Here is a 17,254-nt window from a genome sequence, read left to right as displayed (position 1 = left end):
CGCGCGCGCACCTGCCTAACGCAACATTTAGAACGCGTTTAGTTTAGAGGCTGCATCTCCAAGTGCAGCTCTCCATGCTCGCGCTTCTCACGTACTCACAGTCCAACAGGCTAAACGAAGTGCACCTATTTTGAGCTTTGTTTGGAGCCTCTGACTATAATTGCCTGACCCACGACTTTAGCTCAGCTGCCACCCACTAAAAAGCATGTTAGCAGTTTTACTGCTTCGGACTGGCAGTCTTTATTTTTCCCTCCTCGAAGGTGCACAAAGCAGCGCTCTGTGGAATCTAGGAAAAAGAAACTCGAGCGCGGTTTTATCTTAGGCTCAGTTTCTTTTTCTGGGAGTTTGAGCACCGAGGAATGAGCTGCTTTAGTGCTGTGAGTAAGCAGCAGGGGGCTTCTCCCCCCCACCCCCTTTAGTCCTAAGTCCTCTGTTTAAGTGGTGTCCTCCCCGCGCTATGTAGGTTATGAGGGGCTATTAGAGATGCCACGAGCTCCTCGAACACCAAAGAGCCTTTTAATGCCTCCGTGTGGCAGATGCTGCGGGGCAGCACCATGGCCGTGGGCAGATGCTACTAATGAGAGAGGGGGTGGGGGTAGAGTTGGTTGTGTTAATCTATAGAGGGTCTGGGGGGTCTGATTCAGAGTGTGAGCCTGTTTTGGTGGTGTTATTTTGGAGGTGAGTTGACCTAGCCTGAAAGTGTGCGGTCATTAGATGAGATTAGGGAAAAGCGCTGGGTTTCACACTCTCTTTCACACTCTCCGTGCTGCACGTTGGTCTGCTTTCACACCGTGGAAATTATGCACGCGCACGGTTAAAGCCCTTTTTCTCACTGTTTTTTCCCCCGCTGCACGTGGGGGGTGGGCGATACGAGCTGTGGTTGACATCATGATATCTTCCCCTGTCGATATGATATCGTGATATACACAAGTATTATTGTTTAGCTCATCATATTATCCACAATATAGTAAAATGACCATAGGACAAAGACATACTGGTAGGGATGCACAATGATATCAGAATCAAATTGGTATCGATAGATACTTGTTTGATATTTTTATTGGCTTTGGACAGATGTTAGTATTTGAGCAATATTTCAAACTGATATTTGATGATACATTTATTGTACTCCAAAAGAGAGGATCATTTAGACAACGTGTTACTGTACTGAGAGAGCTACATTTTATTCATTTGACTGCATTTGTAAGCCTGTAGAAATACGTTATGCTTCTCTGTGATGCTAATCTAAATTTAATGATTATGTCAGCATTGGCATGAGCAGATATGTGCATAGAAAGTATTGTATATAAGCATTGGCCTACAGTTCCCATATTGGTGCATCCCTACATATTAGTATTCACTTTCATCCCATTATAGCTCCCAGCTCTACCTAAAACCCACAGATATCATGATATTAAAGATCCATTACATGGCCATGGCCCACTGCCAGGCCCAAAGTTTTATTACACACTTCTATAACCTAGGAATAGCTCAACCAGTTTGCACTGAAGTCCCTGTAGTTACTGAATAATAAGCCTTAACTTGGGTTACTACACTAAAATATATATGCATTTGTAAGCCTAAAGAAATAAATGTTATATTTCCCCATCATGCTAAGCCAGGTAGATGTAATTCTGCATTTTATAAATGTTTATGTATTGTCTCAACAGATATGCACATGTAAAATATTGTAGATCATCATCAGCCCACAGTTCCCATTTTGGTGCATCCCTTCATACTGGTATCCACTTTAATACCATTATACCTCCCACCCCTACCAAAACCATGCAGCACACACACATAGTATAGCCTCAGGCCACACATCTCTCTTCAGCAAAAAGGACGAACAGGCACTTGTTGTGTCTTAACCACTGACCGTGCTTGCTGAAGTTTCTTTTTACCTGTGCAGAGACATCTGTACTGTCCTGTGTGGTTGCTCCGGGCTAAAGCAATCTGCAGCGCTCAGAGGAAAAACTGACCATATGCAGCTTATTGCGGGCTCTGCTGCCTATTTAATGACCTTGCATTAAATATGGTCTTTGATTAAACATCAGGTTGGATTAAACGTGACCTTGACCCCACTTCACCTTCCACTGCTTTGATGTTCACGGTTTCAGCTGCAGCATCTCTTTTCCTTTCCCCTTCCTTTCCCGCTCCACTTCTTTCTTTCTTTTCTCCCTCTCCTTCGCTAACTCCTTCGTTTCCTCTCCCCCTCTCCTCCCCTCCATCTCTCCTTCTTTCTTTCTCATGATGGCGCCTCCACTCTGAGCGCAGAATGAAAACCACATGTAGCATGTAGCAGCTAATGATGGCGCTCAGCTCGTAGGAAGAGAAAGAGAGTGAAGGAGCAAGTGAGAGAAAAAGAAAGGAAGAGAGTAGAGAAGTAAGGGGAGATAAGCAGCAGCAGCAGGGTGCATCTTTAAATGTGGAGAAATCAATATCCTTTAAGCCATGAACGTCAGCATGAGTTAGCCTTACGAAAATGCAACTGCGGCGTGAGGATCACCTTGAAGACAACAACAAAAAAAATCCATATGGACCCAGTGTGTTGTTTTGTAGCTACTCTCTGGACACTGTAATTTAATAAAATGTTGAAATTGGTGTTCTGATAGGTCGCTATGGCTACAATTCTGGAGTCTTGCACCCTAAGTTGACAGTTTTGTAGGCCTTTGTGTTTGCTCTAATTGCATTTCAGTGACTCAGGCATTAAAAAGTGCATATCTGCACTTTACTGTCTTGACCTGCTGACCTTTATTGTCTGTGTTGTAGATAGGCAGGAGAAATGGTGTAGTAAATATGTTGAAATCTGTCTGCTTTAGCCAGCTTTAAATGCGTCTGAAGTAGACCTGTAGCAACAATATTGCATATTTCTTACTATATATCTCACAATAGGACAAAATATATGCTTAATTTAGCTTTGTTAAACAAAGGAATTAGCAAGAAACATTTTTTTTTGTAAGAAGTAATGCACAAAATTGGGGTATTAACACATTATAGTCTAGCAGTTGTAGTGTCATACAGTAGAGACCACCATTCATTTATATAATTTACCGTTAAGTACAAGTTATTCATTTTTCAGTAGATACTTCAGATGAGATAAGCTGTAAGATAACCCCCTTGATTAAGGAAGAGGAAAATCAAAGGAAAGTAAATGAAAGTCAGGAGTGTCCAGATGATATTAAGAGACTGCTCTTGATTCCGATTTGAAAAAATACACAGGTGTTTCTGTCCATCCCTCCACTGTGAGAAGACAGCTCAACACTGTGAGTCTGAAAGAATGTGTAGCTGCCAAGAAACCATTACTGAGAAAAGAAAATGGACGAAAAAGAAAAAGAAAAAGAAAAATTGCAAATCAAATAAAAAAGCTGCTGGTGTTCTCAGAACAATGGACTGTCCAGACCTCAACATGTGTTTAGGATTACTTGTATTGTGAGAAGCAGAAAATGCAACCAACAAAGACTGAACTTTGGCGGTGTGGAAAAATATCCCTTCATATTTCTCTGAACAACCAAAAATGAATGGAAAATAAATGCTGAAAAAGTTGATGTTATGTTTACTTGTTGAAGCTTCTTTGTAGTTTTCTGTTAAATATATTTTCTGAAAAGTGAATAACTTAAATTTTGTTGAATGGACATTTTCTGAAATTAAATGTCTCTGACTTGCACAATACTGTAGAGGTCATCATGTATGATTTCGCACCCCTTATAGATTGAAACTCGATTTTAAATGTGTGCTTCGTTTCTGTTTGAATAAAACATTGTATCAACATAGCTATTGAAAACGAAATGGTGTTGATGTAATATATTGTATTCATGTAGAAATGATGTACACATTTGAATCAAGTACATTCAGTACATCACTTTTTTCAGTGTATGAAGCTCTTAAGTTGAGTCAACACAGACACCTCATTTGGACTTCTTGGAACAGTTTAAGGTGTGTTTAATATGGTGGTGGTCAGGTTGATAGCGGACAAAACTGGCCTCACATCTAGTGTTATGGTGACAAACCAGTGAGAAGATTTGATCATTCTTCTCCCAGTAAGCAGCTTTTTTTTTTGCACTTAGTGTTAAATGATTACATAAAGTAAGTCGTTATGTGCGTTTGTGTGTGTGTGTTTGTGTGTGTGTCTAAAGACTCAGATAAGCAGTTGTGTATTACTGTAAGCGTTTGTGTACTGTGATAAATGCTGTCGGGGAGTATGTGTGTCCTCATCCTCTTAATGCTGGCGGTGACTTGTATTACAACTATTTCCTCTCAAACACACATTAAAATTTAATCCCCTCCAGATTCTCAATAATTAATTAATAGCTAGCTAATTAGCTCTGGATAAAAGGCTGGTTAACTGGGCTAAGTGTATCAAGAAGAGACGATATGGGGAGGATAAGAGAGAGATGTGAATGTTGGAAGTTCAACTCATGAGGGTGAAAGGGGCTGAAATGAAGTCACAATGTTAGTGGAGCAGATGTGAAATCCAGAGCTCTCAACCAAGTCTACATTGTTATATAATGTTTTAAAATGCTTATATAAGACATCTTTAAAACGTATGTGTAGCTCTAGGTTTAGGAAAATGTGGCATTAAAGCTCAGCTCAGAGCCGATTACTGAGGTAGAACATTTTAAAGGGCTTGTGTGTTGCTTAGAGTTTGTGAAGCATCATTAATTTGCGTAACTAAATTGTATTAGAGTTGATGTATTGAGGCTAGCTGACTGAGTCCAGTTTCTATTAAAGCACTGTGGTCAAGGCAAATTAGGTTTTCTTCTGGGAAAGCTGAGAGCTCAACAGTGTATAGCATCATCTAAATCATTAGGGAAAAGGTGTTTGTGTGTGTGTGTGTGGTGCTATGTGAATAAATTAGTGTGTGGGTGGGTGTGCTTGTGGTCATGTGTGTGCAAAATAGTGAAGCCTCAGCTTTTCTATTGTTTGGCGTCTGTCTGGGGCCCCTGCAGTAGTAGTAGTCATTTGTGTGTGTGTGTGTGTGTGTGTGTGTGTTTGTTTGGGGTGTGCTGGAGGCTTTACGAGGCCTCAGCAACAGGAGCTGTGAAAATGGCTCTCAGCTGATGTGGCAGAATAACTGCATTGTGCCTGCAGCCCCGCCACTCACTCTCACATACACAAGCACAGCTGAAGTAGCAGGGCAGAAAGCAGTGGCATGCAGAGACTAGGAGTGCATTCATAGGCTCTTTTATATCCTCGTAAAACTGCATAACCGGAAAAAACAGTGTGCACAGACACAGACTAGGAAGAGGACGGTACAAAAATGAGTGAAAATCGTGGAAATTAACATGTATTTTCAGTGTGTCACAGTTCCATATCCTGGAAAAACAAATTTCCTTCACTTTTTTTTTTGAATAAAGCTGTGTGAAGTAATATGTAAACAATGTTTAAGTGTCAAAAGATCACTTCTTCTATCAGTTCTAAAGGTAGTAGCAACACAGCCTGTATAATTCTGAGGGGTAAAAAGAAGTTACAAATGAATTATGATCCTTTTTGGGACATAAAACCACACAAATGTTACAAGTGGAATTCAGGGAAAAATAAAATACAGCAAAAAAAAAAAGGAAGCCCTTTCAGAATTGAAACTGAACACAAGAAGCGCTGATACACTCTGAACATTAATCACATTAATAGGTGTTTTCTTGAACCTCATATATTTTTTCTTGAAAAAAATACTTTTTAAAACTTTTTCAAAATAATTGTATTTTATCCTATGATTTATGTGGTGTTATGTACCAAAAGCAGTCATAATTCATTTTTACATGACTGTTTTGTTTGTTACTGTGCCTTTAGGACTGATGTATGCAAAAATGTTGTGCTCCATTCAAAAAGCAGTCCGGCCTGAAACACTCCTTATAACTTCAATGTAAATGTGCGAGTATATATATATAAATGTTGGTTTTTGTGACATCATGAACACAAACTTCAAAACGGCAGCTTAGTTTCCATTTCTGGACCATATAAATTACAGCAGAGGGCTTCAAATCCAGACCTTGAATCCAGTTTCAGGTCCTGGATTTTATGATTACTACTATGATTACAAGAACTGAGCTCTTAATGGAACTGATTGGCCAACTAGTGTCATACCTACAAGTGATTCCAAAATCCCGAACTGGAAACTGGATTCAGGATTCAGATTTAAAGACCATTGGACTAGAGAGCGAATATTAAACTTTGAAACTTTAACAGTGTTTGCATGCCATATCAAACTCTTATTTAAAAAGTGAGGAAAAGTCAGTTTTCCACAATAAATTTTCAACATTGTGATATCTTCAAACCCGGTACTTGTAGCATCCATAATACAGACTGCAGCAGATTCTCTCAGAGAGCAGAAGCATTATCTATTATAAGCAGACTCACTGATGCAAACCCAAAGCCGTTCTGACGTGTGTGTTGCGCTGGGTAAAGCTGTAGATGTGAGAACACCCCCGAGGCATGGCCTCTTGTACCTTCACTGCGTGGTGCTCCACAGCGTGTGTGTGGTCCCTCCAGCGTCTCTCATCGGCTTGCTGTTTGTCTGTGTGTGTGCGATCGTGTGTGCGGCAGCCATCAGTCGCCAGCCCCCAGAGAGCCGCCTTCTTCGCCCCAAACATTCGACAGCAGATGGGCAGAAGTCATATAAAACACAGCAAATCAGTAAAAGCTGAACTTCACAGTCGCCCTCGTCTCTTTTTTCTCTTCCTCTGTAGATGTACAGTGCAGCAATAACACTCTGTCATAAAGGGCCTCCGAACCACCTGCTGCTGCAGATGTTAATGCAGGGTCTGTCTCTCTCTCTCTCTCTCTCTCTCTCTCTCTCTCTCTCTTTCTCTCTCTCTCTCTCTCTCTCCACCAATGTCTCTCTTCTTTCTTTTGTTTCTCCCATCTCTTGTGCTGTCTCTCCTCTCTCTCCATATCTCCTTCTCTTCCCTCTCTTTGTCTTTCTCTTTTTTCTCCCTTCAACCCCTCTCTTTAATTTTTCTCTTTCGCCTTTTCTCTCTTTCCTCTGTCTCTCCTCTTTCTCTCTTCTGTTGTGCTGAATTCTGTAACCTCCTCTTCTCTCTTTTTTTATTCCTCCTTTTCTGTCTTTCCTCTTTCAGAGCTCTCAGAAAGAGTTCTGTCTCCCCTCTTCTTTTTCTCTCTTTTTGTTTCCTCTCTTTCTTCCTTTTATCTCTTTTCTCTGCCTCTCTCTTTTCCTTCTCTTTGCTCTCTTTCCTCTCTCAGTCTATCTTCTCTCTCTCTCTTTCTTTCCTTTTGGTCTCCTCCCTCTCTTTTTTCTTATTTTCTTCTCCCTTTTCTCTTTCCTCCCTCACTCCTTTCCCTCCCTTTGTTCTCTCTTTCTTCTCTACTTGCCTCTTCCCTCTCTTTTTTCTTTTATCCTTCTTTTTTGTTTCATATCTCTCATTTCTGTCTTTCCCCACTTTTTGTCTCCTACCTCTTTTTTTCTTATTTTTTCTGTTTTCTCTCTTTCTTTATTCTCTTTTCTCTCTGTCCCATCTCACTCCATTCCTTCTTTTTTGTCTCCTCCCTCTTTTTTTCCTCCCTTTCTTTTTCATTCCCCCTTCTCTCTCTCTCTCTCTCTCTCTCTCACATAAATGGTTAATCCAATCCTCAGGTCTGTGAGGTCACATGGCTGTTTGGCTGGACACCTCAGCAGTGCCTTGTACAGCTGTGTTTGTAAGTGTGTGTGTTTGCTCCTTTCTTCATTAGGTTAGTTCACACAGACCCCTCGGACCCCTCCACTAATCAGGATCATCCTCTGCTGCCGCCAGCAGGTCCAGCTCGGGTCAGACATGAACACACACACACTCTCACACACGCTATGATTGGTCTTGTGGAAAAGAGGGCAGAGGGGGGAGGAGTGAAGTGAAGGAGAGGAAGGGTGACCAACACATACAAATAACTGATCGGAACCACAGTTCAGACAGCATTTCTGCTTTCTTCTTCTTTTTTTTCTTTTATTATGTCTCTTTTTCTCACTCTCTCCTTTTTCTGTCTCCCTCTGCACTGCTTTCTGCCTCCCTTCTTCTTCTGTTTTCTCATTACAGTTGTATCATATTTTAACCTTTTTTTCTTTTGTTTTTCTTTTTCTTCTTTCTCTTTCCCTCTCCATTCTTTCCACCTCCCTTGCTTTATCTCTCACATCATTTCTGTTTTATTCTTTCTCTGATGCATATTCTCATTTTTTTTCATTCTCTCACTGTTTTCTTCCTTTGCTCTCTCCTGATTGAGCCCCCCCACTTGTCTTACCTCAGAAAATCTAGGGCATTTTGTCTCTTTTTCTTTGTTCTCTTTCTCTCTCCTTTTCTCTGTTTTTTATTCTCATCTTTGTTTTTTTCTGTCTCTCTTAGTTTCTCCATCACTTTTCTTTTCCTCTCTCTTGCTGTATCTGTTCCTTTACCTCCTCTAGCTCTAGCATACACCCCCCCAACGCTGATTAGTTCCACCACTAGTTCATGAACTCCATGCTGCTCCAGCCCGCTGATCGCTGCGCTCAGTGTATAGTGTCAGTCGATTAGCCAGAGGCTAACTTCTCCCCTCGTGCGCACAGGCCGTATTACTATAGATTAGTATGGTCCACCCAGGCCTTCCTTTATTGACCCGTCACTCGCGCTGCTGCACGCTTCCTCACCATCTGTTTCTCACCTTTCCGAGCTCTTGCGCCACTGTACTGAAGTCAGCTTGGGGGTATTGACTGTAGTGGCTGCAGATAAAGGTAAGTGGGTTTCATGGGCTCTCATGCTAAAGAAATGGGTGTGGTAGTCACACTCCTCTCCCCCCAGGCCATAAAAACATTCAGGCTCAAAGGCCTTATTTCACTGGTCTCTTATCAGTTTGGACGGCTTCCTCAGAGGGGTCAGTATCAGGGCTCGGGTGATAATTGCCGGTTCCAGACATGTAGACTGAGGCAGACAGCAGCGGGAGAGACTTGTGTTAATTGTGTCTGTTCACTGCAGCACTGCATCTCTGTTGTACTGGGCTCAATTTGGAGGACCCGACCTGCTGATAAAAGTCATTAGCGGGGCTGCGTGCAGCCAGACAATAGTGAGACAGTAGTGTCTCCTGTACTGAGATCAGTACAGATATCTCAAACGTAAAGATCGGTATCAGGACGAGCCTGGGCACAACCGGCTCTAGACTAGGGGTGGGTGATATGAGCTCAAATTTGTATCAGTGTTTTACACTATCAGGACAATAATGATTTTATGTTATACAAAATAACAACAATAAGAAATAATAATAATAACAATCCATTAGTATTAATAATTGCTAGGCATATTACCCACCACAAAGTAATAGTTTTCATAGGCACTCTCAATTTAGTGTATAATATTTGGAACAAAATCTTGTATCTTATTTTTCATTTTTTTCACGATTTGAAAATGCCAGTTGGCTTTTACGTTATGTAAATATTTTATGACAAACAAACCAACTTTTTTATATTGTTTGAACAAACCAGAAGCCCTTTACATTGTGTGAACACTTAATGACAAGTGGACCAATAGATTTAGTTTAAAATCTTATGTGATCACACATCAAAGTTAAGTGTTTTTTCCTCTCTTCTGCAAAGCTCCCATTTCAGAGATTCATTTGATTACAGCATTGATGAAATGGTGTTTTTAAGTCAGTTATCTTAGCAGAATTATTTAAGCTGTTGAAGGTTAATTTGTCTTCCGTCTTTAGGGCAGAGCCATATGTTATTTACCATGGTGGGGCTTAATACTGCATCCATAGTATAGTAAAACCTACATCATGAGTCAAAGTCACAGTGGAATTCACTTTTATACCAGCGTACCTCCCCCCACCCCTTACTCCAGACATTTGAAATGACCCAGGTGTGGTGATTGTGTTTGCTGAGGCAGGTACAGCTGGGGTACTTCAGCCCTCCAGCTGCTGCCCCCCTGGGGTGGGGTCACACATCTAAGGCTGTGCTGAGCGCAGCCGATTTCTGGTGTGTAGGCGGTATGGCAGTGCTCCTTCTCCTCAGGCTTGTGGAGCACGGAGCCAGACATCATTTGCATTTGCCTGTTCCGCTTAAATGGAAAAAGCCATAAAAATACAAATTGGAGACGAAAGAAAAACGGTTATCAACGGAATCATGGGTATCGGTGTGTCTATTCAAAACGTGCTTGTGCTTCTTCCTGTACCTAACTCAGTGGTGTCTGGCTGTGCTGTTTCAGTGATAAGTGTCTCCTGATTTTGACTGCAGCACGGTATGAGGGATTGCTAATGTCGAGGCTAAAAATACTTTGACAGGGAGTTTGTGTGGGGGTGTTTATGTGTGTGTTGCCAGCACATACAGCCTAATCTTGTCTTTGTAACAAGCCCTCCTGACTGAGTGAACCAAGTGAGAGCAGTGATGTGTGAGCATGTATGTGTGTCCATCTGTAAGAGCTAGTTTGTAATTGTCAGTTAGGGGAGCCGGAATTTGACATGACCCACTTACAGAGCATGAGGGATGGTCAATGGATCACAACGCTGTAGGCTTCCTACCACACACACACACACACACACACACACTCCTCCCTTTATGTAAAGAACAGTTTGGAGTACTCATAATAATGCTGACAAGGCAAGGGCCCTGTTCCAGTCCAAAGAGAGAGCACACTGACTCACACTTTTGAGTATGCATGGGAGCTCTGTTGAAATTTTTGATGGCCCCAACGTTTCCTGACTTTGATGATTGCTTTCTTTTTTCCTGCCTAAAGTGTAATTGAAGTCACATTAAGTGCTATTAAAAGGGCATTACTGGGAATCAGCCTGTGCCGCTCAAGTATCTCTGAGAACTCTGCTCTCCACTGCATCTGTCAAGTGTTTTACATGAAGTGAACTGCAAAGCCATTGTTTCCCTGGATTTGGAAAGCAGCCTGGTGTAAAACTACTAATCCACTGTCTCCTAGATGGGAACACAGCCTGGTTTCAAACTACTACTCCATGGTATTCTGGATTTGAACACAGCATGGTTTAGAACAGTGGTGTCCAGCCTTATCCGCAAAGGGCCAGTGTGGCTGCAGGTTTTCATTCCAAACAAGCAGGAGCTCACCTGATTTCACTTGTTTAATCAATTGCTCAGGATTAAAACAACTTATCATGTGTACTCCTGCTTTGTTGGAACCAAAACCTGCAGCCACATCGGTCCTTTGTGGATAAGATTGGACATGCCTGTAAAATTTGGAACTACTGGGCCATCATGTTTTAGATTGGAACACAGTCTGGTTAAGAGCTACTAAGCCACTGTCTTCTAAATTGGAACACAGTCTGGTTAAGAGCTACTAAGCCACTGTCTTCTAAATTGGAACACAGCCTGGTTTAGAACCACTAAGACATGGAGCTCTGGATTGAAACACAGCCTGGTTTAGAACTGCTGTGCTGTTGTCTTCTGTGTTAGAACACAGCCTGGTTTACAACTACTACTCAGTGGTGTTCGGGATTGGGAAAACAATCTGGTTTAGAGCTACCGAGCTATCTTTTATGTTGGAACACAGCCTGGTTTGCCATCATCTTCCAGATTGGAACATAGCCTTGTTTACCACTACTACTCCATGGTGTTCTGGATTTGAAAAAAACCTGGTTAAAACCTAAGCTATAACCTTCTAAATTGGAACACAGCCTGGTTTAAAACTACTAAGCCATCATCTTCTAGATTGGAACACAGCCTGGTTTAGAACTACTAAGACTTCATCTTCTAGATTGGAACACAGCCTGGTTTGGAACTACTAAGCTACTCTTCCTCTGGATTGGAACACAGCCTGGTATAGTGAAGGTTCTAGAATATGATCTGGAATGTTCTCCCTTCTGTCAGTCAGAGAACCAGCTGCAAATCATTAGCCTTGTGCTCTATTGTCTGTGAGGGGCTGCTTGTGGTAGAAGTGAAAAACCTGTTGGATGGAAATGCTGCAGGCGAAAGCAGCTCTGGCTGATGGTGTGCGTTTACATTGAGGACCAGCAGCTCCAGTTTGGCCCTGTAGTCGTCATCTTGTTTTAATATCACTTCAGGGTTTTTTTCCTCAATTTGATTCGTTAAATACATCCCAGCAGCTGCGCTACACATCAGCATGCTCTGTGCACTGTTTCTCTCTCTCTCTCTCTCTTTCTCTCTCTCTCTCTCTTTCTCACTCTCTCTCTGGCTTTTTCTCTTTCTTTCCTTTCTGCAAAAAGCGTTAACACGCACCCTCACATGCTCGGCAGTTTAAAAAAAATGTTATAGCTCTGAGTGTTGGATCGAGTCCAGCATCAGGGGTTAAATTTCCTCAGAGGCTCAAACCTCTCCTCTCTCTCTCTCTCTCTCTCCCTCTCTCTCTCTCTCTCTCTCTCTCTCTCTCTCTCTCTTTTCCTCCTCTATTCTTCAGTAGCGTATTACTAGTTTTTTTTTACCTCTGCCCCCTTTTCTGTCTCTCATCGCTTCAGAACAAAAGAGCTCTCCTCTGCACCTCAACTAAACATCTCTCTCACTCTCTCTCAGTCTCTCTTTCTCTCTCAGACACATACATGTACAGGGTTTTGCAGTCATGCACACTCAGCTACAGTCAGTCTTTCACACAGAATGATTCGTGTGTGTGTGTGTGTGTGTGTGTGTGTGTGTGTGTATGTGTGTGTTTGTGTGCTCCACCCTCGCTCTATCTTATTACACTGGGTTGGCAAAGCTGTGCATTTGCACGTCTTAAATTATTGCTGTCTGTGTTTCTTCGCTTTTCCTCTTTGTCTTTCTGGGTGGTTTGACTGGTTAGTGCCAGTCCCACCATCACACACACACACACACACACACACACACACACACACACACACACACACACACACACCCTGCTCCTCTGAATAATTCTGATTTCAAAAGCCACACTGAATAGCCCTGATTGCCTATCAACGTGGTGTCAAAGTAATTTAGCAGCTCTTGTGAAAGCCCGAGAGATTTCAACCTGTTCAGTTCCTTTTCCTTCCCCTCCAAACGACAAGAAAATCAATCCTTCCTTACTTTCCTCCGATCCCCCTGTGCTTTTCTCGCTTTTCTTTTTTGCCCCATACTGCTCCTGTCTCATTTCTCTCTCTCTCCCTCTCTCTCTCTCTCTCTCTCTCTCTCTCCCTCCCTCACTTTCTCTTTCCTCTTTCTCCCTAACTCTTTGTCCCATATTGCTTCTCTCTCTCTCTCTCTCTCTCTCTCTCTCACTGTTGGAGGGCAGCTGTAGAGTAGCTCCAGCACGACGGGAGAGAAAACAGATGGAGTGGTTTTCTTTCTTTCTCTTTCATTCTTTCTCGCTCTCTTTTTCCCCTTCTCCCCTCTCCTGATAGAGAAAGGGGGCAGAAGAATGCCATTTGGCGGGGGCGGGGGGGGTTGGTGGAAGAACAAAAAAGACTCCGCAATCTCACAGACCCCTTCAGTTTAGCAGCACTGCGAACGCTCAGGCCTGTTTGATGGATGTGTGTGGTTCCAATTGTGTGAGTGTGCGTGTGTATTCATGTCTTTGGGCTGCAGTAGTCTTGTTTGTTTCAGAGATAGATGGTGGGCTTTTTTTTGAGTGTGCTTGTTCACATCTTGTAATGACACTGCGTGTTTCCAGTTCCCATGCTCTGCAGACTCATGCTGTGTGTTTGTCTTGAGGTGGTGGTACTAAAGTTTTGTGGTGTGTGTGTGTGTATGTGTGTGTCTTTTTTACCTCTTGTGTTTTCTTGTTTCCCATGGCACCCCAACTGTTTGTGTGTATGAGTAAATGTTTGTTTTTGCACACTTCCAAGACAAAAAATTTCTGACTTTGTCAGACCAGAGAAAGACAGTGTTAACAACAAAATGATCCTGTGTGCTTTTTAGCTTTTAGGGTTAAGTCTATAACATTATTATAACATATAAGTACAGATATAATATACATGGAACATAATATTATTATTATTACACATGGATCCTTACATAGATGTGTATCGCTGTTGACTGAACAAAACCTTGTATCAAAATGGTAATTTTACAGGAGAAGGAAAAAAACATACTTTACTTTTAATGTAAGTCAATGGAACTAGACTTTTTTCCAAGTCATTTTGGGTCATTTCTTTTAGACCATTCATCATGAAATTTACACACAATATAAAGGACAATGGGCATTTTCAAATTATGCCAAAAACTGAAGAGCAACTAAAATGGAGATACGAGGTTTTGTTCTGACAGAAGCGATATATACATTTGGTTACTGATGTTAAAGTTAGGGTTAGTTTTAGGAATAGACTGTTCATTTTATTTCAAGTATTTGTTCACCCGCCTCTATTAGTCTTTTCCTCAAGACATTGTCATACAATATAAATGGTATACCTATGAGTTATCAAACTTCAGAAAAACCTGATATAGTTATGCATATCATGTATCAAGAAAATGTCTTTAGGTACAGTTATTATATATTTTAACTGTATCACATGCCCCTATTATATTACACATAGGTGTTTATTTATAATAGATAATAAATATATTTAATTTCATAATGACATATTTGTGGCTTCATGTCACTAGAAGGTATATAAACAAGTGTGTGTGTGTGTGTGTGTGTGTCCTGTCTTGTTGAGGTTGTATCTCTGTCTCCTGTAACGTGGAGTCATCATATACTCACATGTTATCATTTAAGCCCATACCACACACACACAAACACTAGCACACACTGGTCAATAACTAGGTTGAGGTTTTCACTCAGCCGCTGACTCTGGTAGTGGAAACAGGAATGTGGGTGGCCTCAACACACACACACACAGATGTACGTGAGTTGTCTGAGAAAATGAGAGTGATCCTGTACAGTCTCAAATGTCAAACATATCAATCACTGCTCTGCGTCTGTATGCATTTACATTTCTGTCTGCAAATGAACATTCTCCTCTGCTTTCCGCTGCTCAACCTCTCTCTCTCTCTCTCCTCTCTCTCTATATATTTATGCTCATACTCTCTCTCTCTCTCTCTCTCTCTCTCTCTCTCTCTCTCTCTCTCTCTCTCTCTCTCTTTCTGTGTGTGCAGATCTAAAGTACACAGTTAGCTCTCTTCATTCTGCTGTGTTGTTGAGAGGTCTGTGCCAGAGTTCTGTCTATGTTAAGATATTGAGTTTCGCTTGTGTTTGGAATAGAAACAGGCCACAGAAGAAACCTATCTGTCTTTCTCGCTCTCTTTCTCTCTCTCTGTTTCTCTCTCTCGCCCGTCTGGGTCTCGTACTTGCCCGTGTCGGGAGTGTTGTTGACTGTCTTTTTAGAGGGAAATATCAGATTATGAAGGAAAACACTGCTTCCTCTTACTCCGCTCTGCCCCGGCTGCCTGCTCTTGTTTTTACACTTTGCCTCTGAAACAGACTGACGGCTAAAGGGACGAGGTTGGAATCACAAGCTGGACTTTTATAACTTTTCCCAGCCCTCGCTCTGTGTGTGTGTGTGTGTGTGTGTGTGTGTGCGTGCGTGTGTGTGTGTGTGTGTGTGTGTGTGTGTGTGTGCGCGTGTGTGCTTGCGTGTGTGTGCGTGTGTGTGTGTGCGTGTGTGTGTGTGTGTATGCATGGCCAGTTTTATCCCACCATATTAAGGGGCCATTTGCAAACCAAAACCATAAACAAAACAAAAAACTTTGTCAATGAGGGTGTGAAAGCGAGTGGGAAAACAACAGAAAAATGGCCTGTACCACTTGACCCTGTCTCAGAGGGGTGTGAGCGATGGCTGGATTATCCCCGTACACTCCCCCTCACGGACCCCCCCCTGCGGTTCCGCCCCCGTGTGGCGCACTCTGCTGTCAGTCATTCCACAAAGCTCTCTGTCTGTTCAGGGATTAGAGCCTCTCTCTCCTCTCCCTCCATCCCTCCATCACTCTCTCTGCATTTCCCCCTCCTGCCTCCATTATAAAACCTCCCAACTTCTCCTGCCTCTCCACACGGCTTTCCTCCTCTCATCAGTGAAACTTTACATTGTAAGCGTGCGTTATGGCATATTGAAGGAACCAGTTCAATTGCATTGATTTTGGAAGGTTTGAATCAGTTATACTCTAAAATATTCAGTAAAGCAAGAGCTTTTTTTTGGTCAAAATGCAACTTCAAGGCTATTTCAGGCTTGGTGTATAGTTTTTATTGTTTATATTCCATTACTGCGTGAATAATTCCTCCAGTCACATGTTCACAAGTATTTATAAAAAATAGTTCTGAAGCCAGAATGATCCATTTGAACTGAATCACGATTCATTGAGTCATAATTTACAGAATCATTAGTGAATCATTGTGATGTCACAGATTTACACCCCTGTTCTCCTCCTGTTCTCTTCTAGGCTCTACTATTTCTGTGTAATTTCTTGGTTCTCATTTTTGCCTGTGTTAATAGGTATTCTCTACTGCACACAAACACAGTCACTCTCGCACTCTCTCCTTTCCGCTCTCTTCTGTCACTCTTTCTCTTCTCTGTTTAATCTGTCTCAGTTTTCTGTCCACTTCTGGACTGTAATCTCTTTGCTCTTTTGTCCGCTCAGAAGCTTCTCTCTCTCCTTCTTTCCAGTTCTTGTATCTCTCAGTCCCACCCGTCCATCTGCGCTCATCCCTCACTCCTGTAGGAGAGACAGAAGAGGGTTGGCAGGACAGCTAGCCTTCAGCCACAGCTCACAAACAAAGACAGCCAAACACACGCACACGCACACACACACACACACACACACACACACACACACACACACACACACACACACACACACCACACCACACCACACCGGTGCATTTCATAAACAGATGCACAGAGAAATGTATGGTCTATAGACACATGTATACATATATACATATATACATGCATATAGTCATACATATATGCCCCAGATTACATGTTTTGTTGACTTTTTTTGTTTGTTGAGTAAAAACACATCAACATGTCCTCTGCAGAGAACACTTCTGCACATTGTAATGCACACTTTAATTGTTTATTTGCTGAATATCTGCATATCACTGCTGTCAGAACAAAACCTCGTATTTCCCAAATGGAAATGGAAAAGGAAAAAACATACTTTACTTTCAGTGTACGTCAGTGGAACCAGATCTTTTTCCAAGTAATTTTGGGCCATTTCTGTTGGTCTAATCACCATGATTTTAAAAGGCAACAAGCATTTTCACATTATGCCAAAAACTGAAAAACGACCAAAAACGGAGATATGCTTTTGTTCCGACAGCAGCAAAATATAGAATATATACATATTCTGAGATAAAAAAAAAAAATGTTTAATGTCAGTTAATTCATATAAATTGTGCATAAATGTAAGTGTGTTCTCTGTAGAGGATGGGTCTACTTATTTTCACTTATAAAATCAACAAAA

General features: G+C 41.8%; 1 protein-coding gene across 1 annotated transcript in view; it reads left to right on the top strand.

Moving 5' to 3' along the window:
* efnb3b (ephrin-B3b) overlaps positions 1-17,254 on the top strand; it is an 87,172-nt gene that overhangs the window by 1,428 nt on the left and 68,490 nt on the right. The window lies entirely within an intron of this gene.

Source organism: Colossoma macropomum, unplaced genomic scaffold (assembly GCF_904425465.1).
Source record: "Colossoma macropomum unplaced genomic scaffold, Colossoma_macropomum, whole genome shotgun sequence".
Taxonomy (NCBI): domain Eukaryota; kingdom Metazoa; phylum Chordata; class Actinopteri; order Characiformes; family Serrasalmidae; genus Colossoma; species Colossoma macropomum.
This window is presented reverse-complemented; position numbering and strand designations above follow the sequence as displayed.